This window comes from Leptosomus discolor, chromosome Z (assembly GCF_034619465.1).
Source record: "Leptosomus discolor isolate bLepDis1 chromosome Z, bLepDis1.hap2, whole genome shotgun sequence".
NCBI lineage: Eukaryota > Metazoa > Chordata > Aves > Leptosomiformes > Leptosomidae > Leptosomus > Leptosomus discolor.
The window spans coordinates 62,515,093-62,532,087 of NC_141419.1; the positions used below are offsets into that span (position 1 = coordinate 62,515,093).

General features: G+C 38.9%; 1 protein-coding gene across 15 annotated transcripts in view; it reads right to left on the minus strand.

Annotated features, from left to right (window-relative positions):
• Nucleotides 1–16,995, minus strand: part of JAK2 (Janus kinase 2) — a 97,774-nt gene that overhangs the window by 49,446 nt on the left and 31,333 nt on the right. For 3 of the 15 annotated variants that reach the window (XM_086479056.1, XM_086479042.1, XM_086479057.1), the window contains exons 1-3: nucleotides 8,571–9,200; nucleotides 3,378–3,419; nucleotides 2,923–3,067 (exon numbers count right to left, since the gene is read on the minus strand). The gene's annotated coding sequence lies outside the window, so the exon portion shown is untranslated. Of the gene's footprint in view, nucleotides 1–2,922; nucleotides 3,068–3,377; nucleotides 3,420–8,570; nucleotides 9,201–11,171; nucleotides 11,195–12,524; nucleotides 12,563–16,642; nucleotides 16,666–16,995 lie in introns of those variants that run through there. The other 12 variants (XM_086479048.1, XM_086479055.1, XM_086479052.1 and 9 more) reach the window with 10 other exon arrangements.

A 16,995-nucleotide genomic window follows, 5' to 3' on the forward strand; every position in this document is an offset into this window, starting at 1 on the left:
ATTAATCATTTAAGTCTATTCATAAGGAACTCAAGCTAAAAACCCTCTCTGATAAATGTAATCAAAGGGGAGAAGAGACCAAAAACTCAATATATAACCACAGGTATATTTGGCAATGTAAAAAAAAAAAAAAACAAGTATTTTTTTAAAAAAAGGTGAGATTGACAGCATAGTCTAAAAGCCAGCTGAAGAATGTCTTTGCTCTTCTGTGACTCCATCACAATTTTAATCAGTCTAATCCATGGTTATGATAAAAGCTTTAACCACAGTCTGTAAGGTTTGCTTATATTAAAACTGATTCCAAGTAACCACCACCTAGAATTCAGCATTTCATATTTCGAAAATGCAGAATAGGTCTAAACAAGACATCAGTTATAAAGATCTGATTTTTTTAGAATCATAGAATGGTTTGCAGTCTCCCTGGGGCTGCCTTTTCTCCAGGCTGAACAACCCCAACTCCTCAGCCTGTCCTCATTCGACAGGTGTTCCAGCCCTCTGATCATTTTCATAGCACTCCTCTGGACCTGCTCTAACTGGTCCACATCTCCTCTCTGCTGGGGACCCCAGCGTTGGATGCAGGACTCCAACTGGAGTCCCACAAGAGCAAAGCAGGAGAATCACATGACCTGTGGCCATGCTTCTTCTTATATGATACAAGTGGCTTTCTGGGATGCAAGCGCACATTGCCGGCTCATGTCTCATTTTTCGTCTGCCAATATCCCCAAGCCCTTCTCTGCAGGGCTGCTCTCAATTCATTCATCCTCCAGTCTGTACTGATACTGGGGATTACTCCAACCCAGCTGCAGGACTTTGCACTTGGCCTTGTTGAAGTTTGTCAGGTTCACACAGGCCCACTTCTCCAGCCTGTTAAGGTTCCTCAGGATGGCACCCCTTCCCTCAAGGCCATCAGCTGCACTACTCAGCTTGGTGTCACCCCCAAACTTGCTGAAGATACTCAATCCCACTGTATATCATTGATGAAGACACTGAACAGTTAATAAAGATACTGAACATGAAAATGTCGCTGTTTAACTTAAAAATATGTTTATTTTTTTGCATAATCAGATGAGTGTTACATTCTTAAGGTACAATTTTCAACAGCTTTTGTTCATATTGAACTATGTTGCTTTATCATAAAACAGCTGTTTGGAACATGACTTTTTAAATTTTCTCCTCCTAACTACAATTACCAAGGAAAGAATGAGTGTATGACTATACATCTATATGGGCTAAAGATGACTTGTGCTACAGAAATGGATCACAAGAGTTAAGTCAGCAGAAGAAAAAGCTAAACACCTCAAAGGAGGAAAGCACTAACTTCATGAGCTATGTAATAGACAAAAATTAGACAAATAGATAACAGAATACTCTACTTGGCTCTTTGTTGCACTAATTTCAAAGGTTCCATGTGACAATGTGAAAAATCTCCAGAGATACTATTTGTATACTTGTGTTACCACTTCAATTTAAATAATTTCTAAGTTTCAAGTTTGTATTTTATGTCAAAGTGCCAAGGAAACCAACAGATGAAAGACAAGAAATACCCCTAAATCAGTTTTTTCACTGAAAAATAGAAAACGTATTTTCTTGGCGTTTGTCCCATACATCCAAGTACAGTAGTTCCATGGGCAAAGCTTCACATATTGCACTAATTGAAACACATGGTCACCACTCACTGGTGGTGTGAAAGAGCTCATCATTAATAAAGTTGCTTTCACTTGTATTTCTTGGCAGACAACTCTCCAATTGGACACACTTGCTTTTTCCTTCTTTGCTCCGTTCAGAGACGATTGCATCAACATCCAACACGGCAAAAAAAAATTAATAGCTGTTCTTCCAGAATAATTAAAATAGGACTTATTCTTCTGACCATTGTATAAGTTGAGCATTTTGAAGCCAAATATACTGGGAGACATTAATCTACCTGTTTGCAGAACATATTTGAGCATCATTTTGTGGAGTATATAGAGCAGGTTTGTTATCACACTGTAATTCAAAAGAATTTCTGTGTTTGTGTAAACAATGTAAATGTTCACGTAAAGAATTCCCATAGCTATACAAATGGATTTAATATACCCAGAATGGGACTTTCATAGATAAGTTACTCACACACCACAGAGGAATTTATTTGCCAAAAAGGCCTATGTACCAGGTCCACACACATCTGAAAGTGGATGTCTAACATAAGACTCAGTGAAATGAAAAATAGCCTGTCCATTTATCCATACAATAAGAACGTGTAGCAAAATCTGGATGGCATATAAACATCCTGATTTGGAGATCAAAGCCACTAACTATAAGAGATCTGATTCTGGTATTGATGAACAGATGATTTGACCCAATAGGATTATTTTAATGTTCCTAATCTGGATAACCTTTCAAGTTACAGCTTCTAAAGGATGAGACTAATCATTCATCATATAGCTCTAACCACAATCACCAGCATCTACAATGCAACGTGTTTACATGCAATTCTCTGTTGCTGTTTGTACCTCCAACACACCTGACGACTAATTTTATAAGCCACACTGGGCTGCACTAATTCATATGGTTCTTTTTAAGTCATGCAGGAAGAAACACAATTAATGAGATTGAAAACCACCACTTATGCAAGAAATGCCATTAAAATGTGGAGGACATATTAAATTATGAGAATTTTGTAATATGCAGCATTCACAGCCCCATTCAGAACATTTTTTTCTTCTTATGGACAATTTGAGCTATGCGCTTTACCAGTTCTGCGAAATATATACTCTCTTCTAGAAAGTAATCTTCCCCCAACTTCAGTTTATGTCTTTTTTGTTTGTTTTCTGTGGGTTTCAGGGCTAGGATCTTAAACCATACCACTTCAAACATACAGTTTTGGAGGTTCAAAAATCAGAGCATTCTCTCACTACAGATAAATCCCCAACTGTTAATTACCTTTTATCACTTGAGAAATCTCTGTATGAAACATGAGACTGATGAAGCCCTTTAAATAAGCACGTCACAAGTCACCCACTTGCTGCTGCTATCCACAGGAGGTCAGACAAAACAGGCGCAGAAGCCGTGGTGGAACATAATGTATCTGCAATAAAAACACACTTAATAGTTAATGTCTGTAAACAATACATAATGCATCATTATTTAAGAATTCAAAGCTGTGTTTAGGTACAGTTAGCGTGATCCACTCCTCTCTCATTTGCTCAAATTCTTCTTGTCTTTGCCAAGAACTTTTTAAATTCACTTTTTTTTCAAATACAAAGGTTTTTTTTTTTTAAAAAAATTAAAAACACATTTTTGGTACTGAGACTGCTCTTCAGTTCTAGCAAGAAATCAGTGTATGAAACAGACACCTGACTTGAAATATAATTACCAGTGTTCTTTTTCGCACTCACCATGTTTTTCTTTTCTGTGAATACAGCATCAGTTTAAGAAAACTGTTGATGGCATTACATGAAGAGAAATGAAAAAGGAAAAGTAATTACAAAAAGAGACATGGAATGTTCACTTCATGTAGTAACAGTTCTTTTAGACACAATAATTAATTCTATTTGAAAACTGGCAACAGTCACTCATTTCAATTCATGTGGAAGCTAACACAAAGTGTCTTGTAGCAGGAAGGACAAGGGCACACCCACCCTTGCTCTCTTTGCACAACATTTCTGTGGTTGCAAGAAACACCATTTGAAAGCATTTAAGCACAACAGCAGCTTCCTGGACCAGTGAAAAAATGATAAATTCCTTGTCATGACCCTTCCAACATAGGAAAGGGCGTGACAGAGAAGCAAAAATGAATTTTAAAACTGAATAGAGGGGGGGGAAAATACAATGGAAGTTCAAAGGGGGCAAAACTCAGTATAGGAGAACTCTTCAAGTTTTATATTTGATGATGCTTCAGACAGAAATCTCCCTGGACAGGAAAGAAGGATATCAACACAACTTCCTCAGCACCATGTGCTGTGGCTACTGAGTCTATCATCAATACCCCAGGAAAATGGAACCCATTTCAATGAGCAGTAAACTCAGCTTTTCTCCCCAGACAAGTCAGACTGTTATGGCACTGAATAGCATTTCTCCCCCGCAATATTGGCTTTAGAGATAAGCAGTTTTGCCTTGTTTGGACAGCTGTGTATTTTGTATGCACCTCCAGGGATCCCCTTCAAACGCTGTCTAGCCAGGCAATTAAGATCTGATCCAAAGTCCAGTACAGCCAATGCAAGTTTTCCAGACCTGTACTAAAGTGCTGGAGACTAGGGGGGGGGTGGGGGTGGGGGGGGTGGTGTTGTTTGGGGCAGACTGGTCTATCACTGACCTCCCGAGCACACATTCTGTGCACACTGATCTGAGAGCACTGGCTTCAAACAAAGCACAGAACCACGGCCTGCTCATGCAGGTTTCAGACTGGCGGGCATTGCTGGGTATTCTAAATTCTAAAAGTACTGTTTGATGCTCAGAACTGTCTTGCATTCATCATTCCCAGTCAGGCTCTCGGCTTCGAGCAAAACTGCATGAAGATTTACCTGACTGTAGTTACTTACGTAGTTTTTCCATAAACTCAAGCTCAATTGCATAACATGAGACAGCTGCTGATGACCTGACAGGACAAACTAGGTTAAGCTAAGAACTCAAGCCACTTCTACTCTTCGTCTAGCAGAGCCCAGTGGAATAAGGGTTCCAACATTTTGAATAAGCTCTGTGACATTGCAGCTTGCATTTCAAATGAAAAAACGGAATAAAGCAGCCTAATATCAAGTCTATCCTTCTTCACATGACAAACAGAAAAATGATCGGTTGCTTATGAAAGAACAGTTCACAGCTCTAGACAAAAAGCAAGAAAAAACCTCCAAGCTGAACAGGCTAATGGTAGTTATAGTAACATATTTCTCTCTCTCTTGTTTGTTGTTGGTTTGGTTTTGGTGGTTTTTTTGTTGTTGTTTTGTTGGTTTTTGTTTTGTTTTTTAAAAGAGAGTCGACCACTTTTTCTTCTGCACACGTTTACAGACATACCTATTTATAGATTCTGCATCAAGACCTTATAAAACTATTAAGTTTACCTACTCTCAGGCTGAGTAAGTCTCATTTGACACAACTTGTTCTTTCAGCAGCAGAGTTGCAAAGAATGGTACCTACATGCCTGGCTGTACAAATCTGACGGTGCACCATCTTGCCAGCGACCTAGCTCCCCTGTTTCCTCTTTCCTTCCGATTTGTTCAAGTCTACACCAGCTTACATTTCTGGCAGCTGCAAGGATTTAAAGGCCAAATTCCAAAACAAACTCAGAGTCTAATTAAACTCAGTCAAAATAAATTAGTCCATCACCTCCAAGTTGCCATTATCTGCAAAGAACACAATACAGAATTTGTTATGGAGAGGGGGTTCCACAACCTGAAACAGTCACTTCTCAGCAAGCCGTCAAAATTCCTATAAATGCAGTTAGTGTTTATTGTGCCTGTGTCACTGAGTATCTTGAATACTCAGTTTACTAGCAGGAGAGGAGAAAGATCAAAATAGCATTTTCTATTGACAATAAAGACCTTGAAGACACAGGCTGTCTCCCAACAACTCAACATGTTTATTGCCAGTAGACTAGGACACCTTGTATAAACTGAAGATGACAAAAACGTGCACATTTTCCATCTGCTTATATACACATCTTTCTTTCAGAGAATTTGAATGAACATTGTAAACATAAATCACAAAAGCCTTCCCAAGTAATGGTAGGTAGTGGTTAAGACTGTAGGTGCGAGACTAGGAAAGTCTCACAAAAAGTGCAAACAGGTCTTACATTAGTCAGTAGTAATGGGAGAACACCAGTAAGTTCTAAAGACTATTATGTGTTGTTGCAAGACCACCAAAATACATTTTTTAACCTCTAAACCCAAGATCAGACTAAGAAGAAAAGGCAGTCAGTTTCCCACTTGTAATTGTTTTGCTTGGTTTACACTTAATAAATATACTTAATATTTCATTACAGTCTTCACAGTTCAGTTTGAATATATAGACAAATGAAGCACAACTAAACCTTCCCATAACACACACCCAGCATGGCCTGTTATGCTAAAAAAACTTTAAAATCTTACACAGATAACAATAGTATTCCTATTCTGCATACAACATGCAGTATCCCTTGAATATCTGGTCTGATTTGCTTTGCGTATGCAGGTTTGTTTTGATGGATTTTTTTTAAACACAAAAGTATACTAAATTCAAGGAACGAAATGCATACGCTACTTTGACAGCCAATAAAGTACTGTATTTTTAAAACATCAACACGTGCAGAAATGCCACTGCTCCTTAATAGACCAACAAGATATTCTGAAGTCTTTGCTCAGTCAGAACACACTAGCTAGTATTTCACAAAAAATCCACAGCAACAGATTCACATCTTTCCACCACATATTCAGGAGAAAACATTCTTCTGACTAATTTTATCAAAGTACTCAATACCTTTAAAAACTCTAAGCAATCTGGAAGATCTGAGAACTTTTTCCATTGCTTAGATAACAGATACCAAATTTACACGTAAAGTTAATCTGTGCTTTAAATGCATCATCAGCTGCATTAAGAAAACTGTTGACTTTTCCCATGCAGTATTTGTTCTGACTTCAAAAATCAGCTTTCACAAAAATATAAAACACATTTTAAAATGTTTTGTAGAGAAAGAGTACGTCTTCAGTTTTCATGGTCTTTTTCTAACATGCTCTGCCTATTGGTTGCCCCATCACAAGGTAAAGCCACTGACACAAGAAAACAACTGCTCATACAAGAAACAACTGCAAAAAATTACTCCAAAGGAATTTTCCTGTTTTATCAGCTGTACATAAATATCACACAAGGATTTTTAATATATCAAAATTTGAATGCACGTGGTAGCAAGCAGATATAGAAGGAAGATGACAGACTAACATATCAATGACAAAACATATGCTAAAAAAAGTGGAGAAGCAAAGATAACATTTGCTTACAGTTTTCACTTGGCAAACCACTGCCTGTATCAGCAATTCAGCAAGAGTCCATGAACTTTTGCACAAGGAAAGAGTAATGATCCTGGCCTGATCCGCTTGCATGACACACAGGGACTAAGTGCATAGAAGCTGTTAGTATGAGGATTTTAACTTTTTCATTCTGATTAAGAATAAAAAAAATATTGTGATTTCTAAGTTCTTCACAACACAATGAAGCCCTTGCTCTAGTTTATCCCAGGAAGAAAGCTACCTGGGGGTGCTATTGGAAAAGCAGAATGAATAATACATGTTAGTAACCTCAGCGTTACAGTAAACTGCCAAGTAGGTGAGTTACCAGAAAAGCAATCAAATCAAAGACCTTCCCACAAGCAATAGCTCTGCTTAGGCTCAGGACTTTGGCAAAAGTCAGTCTGTATCTGCAAAACATTTCAATTTCACCATGCTGATAAATTTCAGCAAAAGGCTATTTCATCAGAATATTTCCAAGCAATTCAAATGGTTGCCCAATTGTTTTGGCAAAGATTATCTCCCGAGACAGTGGCATTTAAGGATCCTTAGTCCATTCAGAGCCACCATGATCTGCTCAGCTTTATGTGCACGGAGGACATAGGAAAGGTAACCACAACAGGTCAGAAAGACCTTTTGCATGAAGTATGTGAAAAATGGCACCAAGTTCCCATGATTCCCTTAGACTTATCTGAAATTCTTCTAAAGTGATGCAATAAAAGATGACAACAGCAAAATCAGGACTATGATATTTTCACAAGTATGCCACAGTATACTAGACTTCAGTTTTGTGAATGGCACTGAACTCTGAATTCTGAATTCTATTAAAATAGCTCAGACCGTGAAATAAGGCTCAATTAGTATAGCGTAGGTCTTTCTTAATTGATTCTTTGATTTCTTTCAAAAAGACTTAAAAAAGGAATTGCCAATGTCCCTGTGTGCATGGAGCAAATTAAAGTAAAAAGCGTTTCTGAGGACTGCTCACTACCAGTCTCATTCTGCCTGGTGGCTTTTGGTTACAAAAAATAGAGAACCACTGTCCTACATTGAACAATCAAAGTAATGGCTTCTATGTAAAAGCAAACATGAGCAAATTAACAAAAAATTAGGAGACAAAAAAAAAAGGTTAAAAAAAATCACATTTCAAAGTGGAAAAAATATTCTGATTCGCTACTGAAATGGAAAAAAGTAGTTTTTCTATTAAAAGGCATTTTTGTTGTAAACACCATCTAGACAAAAACCCTTCAGTGACCTCTAGAGAAACATATGACAGTTATAGCTACACTCACAAGCTAAAATAAATATTTAAAGTGGAAACAGAAGCAAAAAGTACAACAGCAACAGTAATCTGTCAAGTTGCTTGGCTTTCTTAAACACTGCAAGATTGAGATAGTGGGGAGGTGATGCTGGAAGACACTTCTGGAGAAAGCAAGCCATCCTCTTCCAAATGCAATTCCCAGTGTCATAACTGGAGAGGGTTTTGTGAAAATATGAACCAACAGTTGTAGCTACTGTACTAGACAGCCAAAGAATAGCATCAGCAGTTGCAAAACAGATGCCAGTTAGCAGATGCTGTCAAGAACCAAGCAGGCTACACTAAGCTATCAGAAGTCATACCGATTTCACGTTGCAGTCTGACAGTGCTGAACAGCAGCACAGCAGACACCAGCCCCATCGCAATGGAAAAGGTTTCAAAACAGCTGCTCTTCTCTCAGCTTCCAATGACCTGTCCTTTTTCCTGCGGCAGGCAGAGATTTCTCAGGTAAATATCTGCTCTCAACAGCTTAACTGTGGAAGAAAGAGAACAGCCAAGACCCACCACTTGCTGTAGTTTGGTACTTCTGAAGAGCATCAGACCTTTGACAAAGTTCTTTACCTTCTCCAACTATAGGCCTGCTCTGGAGCTCTGAGTCTATAAAAAAAGGTAACTTCTAGGCAAATAACAATGCAATAGTTTCATCAAGCAGAGTTACATCCTGGTAGAAAATACAAGTTCTCTTCCTTCACAGAAGACAGAGTTTCTCACAGCTAACATTTCTGTGAGGAAAACTGGTCGTAACTTTTTCCAGTTGCTATTAGCTATTAAGATAAATTGCCCAGCTTGCTGTTGTTCAGGAAGCTTTTCCCAAGACCTGGATTTTAATAACTTAAACCCTTTTGGACTTTCCTTCTGAATTCTGTCATCTCCCTATTCTTGCCCTCTTATCTCACTTCCCCAGTCTGGCAACTTCCCTTCTCAGAGGTTAGTAAAACTACTGCCTCTACAGTAACTGTCATATGTGTTTACACCATGCGCAGAAACTCACGAGGGCTGAAGAGCTAGAATTTTCTTCCTGTGAACCAGGAGCTGAAAATTAAGTGGTAGGGGGGAAGGGCAGTGAGACTGTTAGTCTCCTGTAGGCAAGTAGGAAGTACACAGAAGGAGGAAGAGCGAAAACAGAGACAAAAAATGTCAAAACGACATTTCAAAAACCTTCTTTCCCCTCCATGGGTTAAGCCATTTTTATTTTGTGACTTATTCTCTTCCAACACAGATTGAATTCAGTACCATCAAAAATAAATGGGGGAAAAAATTAATGAAGTGTAAAAAGATGCTGATTACTGGCCAAGTATCAGAATAGCTTAAGAAAAAACTGTTACTCAAACCTCAGAGATAGATTAAGGAAATCTGCTGTCACCTTGTGTGTAGTGAGAAATAATTGAACAGAACAGTATGGCTATGCCTCTTTGCTACAGTGTTCAGATGAAAAGGCATCTCCAGTTTCAACAACCAGAATATCATGACTGAGACAACTCTTCTCTGTTGAACTTCTAAATCTCTACCTTTAGATCTTAAAAGCATACTTTTACACTTTACCAGACAAGGTAAAGTACCATGGAGAATATCATGACAACCCAGACACCTTTTCTGCCTACAAAAAGAGAAAACAAAGAGACATCCACTATGTTCTTCACAAGATTGTACAGTGATTCCCCTGCTGCTCCCACTTTTGCAGGTTCTTTGGCTTCTCTCCTCTCCCAGTTTTCACCACTTGACAAAAGTAAAGGGTAAAGTGGTCTTGTCAAGAACACTGCATAATATGCTGAGTGATAAAACATGTATGACCTTGTTTCCTGTAACATTTTTTCAGTAAAAGGTGGGGGGGAGGGAAAGACTAGCAAATCTGATAGTCATAAAAATGTGAAAACATCTGGATGAACGAAATTATCCCCTTACTTCTACTGCAGCTTTTACACTATCTGAAGAGAAGCTGAAAACATGTGCTTCACCAAATTAGCCCTTTGCAGAAATAACTGTCAGCATGTAAACAGGATAACATTTAAGTCAGAGTGAATCAGCAATCTCTACCGAACAGCCAAGAGCAATAGATGCCAGAGTCTCCTTTGGACTCTCCAGAGAGACTCTATTCCTCTTCAGCCTACCCTTTTTCACCTTCCGTTTAGAAACTGTATATCAATAGGCCAGACCTGATGCAAGTGTCATGCACAAATTCCCTCCTCAAGATGCAGTGGTTTCTAGGGGATCTCGGTGTTGTCATCTCCTGCCCCTCCCACCTCCTGCCCCCTTTGGAAAAGTGCTTAAAGTTTTATAGAGGAAATAAAGTTAGCTCTTTACAGTGACATAACAGTTGCAGAAACCTGAAACACCATTGTTATTTAGAAGTGCTCAACTCTGAACTACCTTTGTTTGTAGAAAATATAATTCCATTCAATGCAATCTGTATCAGATGTCTTGCATTTTTATTTAAGTTTTCTTTAGTATTGCAGGAGCAGCTAAAACCCCAGGCAAGATTAGAGCCTGAAGCTCTAAACCAGCTAATAAAATCCTACCTCAAAAAACCAAAACAAACCCACAAACCCAAATTAAACAACAAAACAAACAAATAACAAACCCCAAAACCACAATACCTCCCTCCATGTCCCCCAACTTAGATCCTACACACCTTCAACATGCCTACAAATGGGTATTGTGCACAAACTAAATCACATTTATAAATCCTCACAGAATCAGGGCCTGGTCACATAATGCGATACAGCAAAACACAAAAAAGACCCTCCAAGACATCTAAGCAACAGTCTTGTGAGGCAGTGACTATGAAATGTTTGAAATCAAGTGATGCCTGTAAATGAAAGTTAATTAAACATTAATGCTCTAAAAACCAAAACTATATAAAGACATTCACGAGCCAATCAAATAATGAATTAGAGTCCAATTACCATATATATAAATACTGCAGTTTCTGTTACTCTTTTTAAAAAATACTTCAACCTTTCTATCAAAGTAATACATTCTTTTTTTAAACCCTATTTTAATGCTTCATATTGTTGAATAATTTACGATAGCAATGTTGACATTTTATCTCTGTAATTCAGGAAAATGTACTTGCTTGATAGTTTACTTAATGCTTCCTTAATCATCAATGGCCTGAGAGCTCTCCACTTGTTCCCTATCTGAAATACCAGCCAGCTTTTGCAAAGATACAGCACTACATGCTTTGCCAAGATCATGTTATCTCTATAAACACAGATTGTCAGAAAAAAATGGAAGCCAAAAAACCCAGGGCTCTGAAAGTAAACAAAGGTTCGCCACAAAATGTACCATTAGCAGATATTCTGCAAAACTCTAATGAAAATGACAGGGAAAAAGAAAAGTTTAGTTAAGACAACCTGTCTTCACAATGTAACATTTCATTCTGTGTTCTCTTGTACATTAAAAGCAAAACCAAAAGAAACTAACAACAACAAAAGATAGACTGGTGCTTCCACCTCACCAGAGAAGCGTCAAACTATCGTCACATTATGCAGCACTTACAGAACTCTTGTTTGGAGCATGACTATGCAGTTCAACTGTATGCTTTACTTTGAAAGAGAAAGAAAATATTCCTAATTAAGATACACTTACAAAGACCTCCCTATATTCATATTGCATATTTCCCCAAGTTCTGAAATAAGAACAACACAAAACTTTTTTCATAATTCTTGATATCGTATCCTGAAAAAGCATAAAGAAATGGCAGAAAGCATATGTGTGAAAACTGTGCTCCAACAGATCAAAAAGCTCCAGCAGACTGTCTGACATGGGTTCAAGAAAATACATTATGGAAATGCAAATAATGATTTAAATAGGGGATACAATGGCTGTAGAATAAATACCTATTTGAAATACAACATTTTTTCCTCTCAGAAACAAGAATATCAAACTACTGGAACAAACAGTCAGGAAAGCCGCAGATTAAGTATTTCTTGACTTTAAATCATCAAGAGTAGATGCACTGTTGCAAAATAGGCTTTAGATAAACCTGTGTTACTGAACTTGGTGGAGGAGGAAAGCCAAAACGTAACTGGTCTATGATGTACAGAAGATCAGATAAGTGTCACGGGTTAGGGCTGGGCTGGCCACTAACGCTCTCTATTAACCCCTCTCCCCTCCCAGAAGGGGAAGGGAGAGAGAATAAGGAAAAGAGTCTTATGGATTGGAAATGAAAACTAAAAAAGCTTTAATGAAACAGCAGCAATAAAAGAAAACATAGTAATACTAACAAGAAAATAGTAAAATATATACAAACATACCCCCCTGGTGATCACACCTCACCAGTGACATTGCAGGGCTGGCACTGAGGCAGTCCCAGGCTGGACCCCACAGCAGATGGGAACCAGACTCAGGAGCTGGATTCAGGAACCGGATTCTGCAATGCATGGATCGGGACCGAAGGCAGAAGGATGCACAGAGCCCTCCTCAGCTGTCAGCCATCAAAGAAGAGGGCTTGACCCTCGTGGCCCCTCAGCTTTATAGGGAATATGACCTATATGGGACGGAATACTTAGTTGGTCAGTTTGGGTCACCTGTCCTGTCTGCTCCTCCCTGCAGGTGCCACCTTTTTACTTCATTACAACTCCTTTTACTTATGGCACTTCAACATAGAATCATAGAACAGTTTGGGTTGGAAGGGACCTTTAAAGGTCATCCCTGGCAGTGAGCAGGGACATCTTTAGATAGAACAGGTTGCTCAGAGCCCTGTCCAACCTGATCTGAATGCTTCCAGGGATGGGACTTCTACCACCTCTCTGGGCAACCTGCTCCAGTGTTTCACCACTCTCATCATAAAAAATGTCTTCCTATCTAGTCTGAATCTACTCTTCTCTAGTTTAAAAACATTGCTGCTTGTCCTCTCATGACAGGCCTCGCTAAAAAGATTGCCCCCATCTTCGTCACAGGCCCCCTTGAAGTACTGGAAGGCCGCTATAAGGTCCACCCAGAGCCTTCTCCAGGCTGAACAACCCCAACGCTCTCAAACTCTTCTCAGGGTGGAGGTGCTCCAGCCCCCTGATCACTTTTGTCGCTCTCCTCTGGACCCGCTCAAGCAGGTCCATGTCTTTCTTGTACTGAGGACTCCAGAGCTGGATGCAGTGCTTCAGGTGGGGTCTCACCAGAGCAGAGTAGGGGGAGAGAATCCCCTCCCTTGACCTGCTGGCCACACTTCTTTTGATGCAGCCCAGTATACAGCTGGCCTTCTGGACTGCAAGCACATGTTGCTGGCTCATGCATGTTTTCATCCACCAGCACCCCCAAGTCCCTCCTCCACTGGGCCGGTCTCCATCCACTCATCCCCCAGCCTGTATTTGTGCTTGGGATTGCCCCGACCCAGGTGCAGGACCTTGCATGTGGCCTTGTTGAACCTCATGAGGTTCACACAGGCCCACCTCTCCAGCCTGTCCAGGTCCCTCTCGATGGCCTCCCTTCCCTCCAGGGTGTTGACCTCACCACACAGCTTGGTGTCATCTGCAAACTTGCTGAGGGTGCACTCAATCCCACCACCTGTCATTGATGAAGATACTAAACAATACTGGTAAATATGGTGTACAAGATTTAGTAATTACTTTGGTTTCTATTGGAGCAAGTATAAGCAAGAGCCTTTCTGAACACCATTCCTTGGTAGTAACTATAAACACCAAGCACTATCGCCACTAAAAGCGGACACCATCTGGAAAAATACACTGACACTCAGAAAAGTGCAGAAAGTGCTGTCACTCAGAAGAGACTTAGCTAAAAAGCAACATCGCTGAACAGAATTAGTCCTGTTCTAGCTCAAACCAGGACAGAAGATACAGTGTTCTTTTCTGGATTTCAAAATGTTCTGCTATAGATTGTGCTATTATCAGTTCCTTTATGAGAAGGCATTATAAAATAAAGATGAAACATTTATAGTATGACAGTATTTTTAAACTGATAAGCTGTTTATAAAAAAGTTACATTACAAAATTCCCACTGAGTAATTATTCAACTAGTCTTAAAAGTCTTTCTGATGAAAGAAAACTAAAAAAAGTTTACACACTTAGGTCTCTCAGTACGTAAGTCAAATTCCAACATAAGATTTGCCTCTGAGCCCTTAAGCCTAGGGCTCTCATCTATATTTCTATCTCGTATGGGTTCCCACTACTCTAAAGAATGTTCTGTGGATGTACCCACTCAGTAATACGAACCAAGACACATCAGTTCTTCCTGCTACACCACACTCCAAGCCAGAAGTCTTGCCTAGAGGTGGTATTTTTGCACCTACTTTTGGATGGGAAATTCAAATCTACCTAAGGTGATCTGTTAAAAATTTAGGATAGTCTATTGTCCAAATAACAGACAAGATCGGCTTTTTCCTAGATCAATCTCACAAACCACTTCCATTTTCTATAGAACTTTTCAGCGTGTTATACATACTTATTTGCAGCTCCACCTCACCTCTGCCAAACCAAGAATTTCAGACCTCTCTGCCAGGATTTGGAACAAGCTGTTGCAAAGGAGTAAACCTTCATGGATCTCAAGAACCACTTTCCAAGGCAAAACAGAAAAAGATTCAGTATTCCACACTACTTAACATGTGGCTAATGAAGACATGACAAAAAACCCCTATGACTATGACGACCATGATGCAATGAAAAACCAGCCAGCCCCTGCCGAAAGACACTGCAAACTCTTCGCCACTTTTTACTTCATTGAAAACAATTTAGTTAGATAAGCTGGAGCTAAGTCTAGGATACAAGTGAAATACAGTGTACTACAGCCAAGTTTTTTTGTAACTTGAAGACTACACTGAGTAAGACACATCTCCAGCTGAACTAATCATTCTAAGGTTTTTGCGCATACTTTTTCAGGTATAAGAAATTGCTGAGACCCACTGAAATAAGCTACAAGTTTAAAACCAACCATGGTCTCTCCTCTCTTTATGCATGCTTTGAGTTCTTGAAGATAAACCCTAAAAAACTACATATTACTGTAAATACTATTAGTTATTGGATTTGTTAAATGTATATTCCAATTAGCAAACTAAATCCAATTAAAAATCCTAACCAGGAATTAAATATGTCTGAAAGGACCATTTCTGACCAAGCATTCCAGGATCTATAAATAGATCTCTCTCTACTCCCCCCTGCCCTTAAGCATTTGCCACATCTGCTCGCTCACCTACCAGTAAACAGTCTTTCAAACAGGGTTGGTTTTTTTTTTCCTTAATTGGTATATGGTAAGGACTTTGACCGCTAGCACATGCAAGAAACAGTCCACCCACACCTAGATCCAAACTAAATATCAAGATACTCTTCTGCCAATTCATCAAATAACTGAATTGAGTTTCATTTTGTTAAAGCAAAACAAGCAAAACATTTTGCTAAAGCAAAAGCAAGTAAGGTCACAGTGCCACTACTTTCCTCTGACTAGCACACAGACAAAAAAAAAAGTAAAAAAACCCCACCAAAATTACAGAAGAAGCCAGACCATGGCCTTAATTTTTTAGATCACTGATAGTATACTTTGGTATCAAGTTTATTTAAAAACAAAACCCCATAATGCAGCTCTGCTGTAGAAGACAAAGCATGCTTCTGTCAGTGACAAACCTCAGTGACATCAGATTACTTCCACAGTATAGGCAATATTTACCTATTTGCACAACTCCGTAACTATGCACAGTAATCTTCGTATTTTCAGTTTGCATTTCACTTCAGTACTAGAGTGCTTTACATGAAACATTGTCACCTTCCTTCTTTTCCAGGCATAACACAAGTACAAGGTTCTAAACTATTTGCCTAAGTTCAACACTGTAAGCCACTGGTAGGTCAGATATAAACATAATTATTTGTTTCATGAAATTCATGTTTGTTTCATGTTCATTAATAGAACAAATTTCATTGTAAAGAAAAAAATTTGTTTCATGTTCATTAATAGAACAAATTTCATTGTAAAGAAAAAAACCTCACAATTCCTTTCAAGGAAGGTAAACAGTTGAAAAAATAAGTAAAATCATAAAGGAAGTACTGTTGAAATGTCCAAACTGCTTAAACACTGCAAAAGGAAATCCATTTTAAAATTTAACCCTTCCTTATACATTTTTCAGTTTTAGTATATAGAGGAAACCTCAGGCAGGTGAAAGAAAAAGAAACTCTCCTGAACAGTTCAATACAAAGTGCACGTGTAAGAAAAAACCAAACCATACCAAGGGGGAAAAAAAAAGGCATTAAGAGGGAAGGACACTGATGCAATATATTTAACACGTCTCAAAGTAACACAACACAATGATTCTGCAAACTGTTTAAGATTTCCATTCTCAACTACTCTTTGGAGTCCAGTAAAAAGAGAAACAGGTAACAAATGTGACACTACTGTGAACATCTCTATGAAAGCCTGTACGTGTATTGTTCAGTACCTCATAGTTGATCAAGATAACCCTCATGTCTTCAACAGATGGTGGTTCTGTGGTACTGATCCAGTCTAAATGCCATTACTATGTAGACTTAATGCCTCTGCATTATGCAAAGCAGTAAACACAATGAGTTCACAGAAATGGGCTCTTGTTATTCTTCCATCCTCATTCAAGAGTGATGGGTTCTAAAAGAAGTGAAGTTTATCTCATTCCGCAGATGCTTCCCCTCCCCTGAAAACTGTTCATAGACAATATCGCCATTTTACACTTGACGTCACCAACCTACTGGCATAAGCAGTATACGTCACCATGATCCCATGTAAGGACAGCATAAGCTGGAACAGATCCTGCCAGTC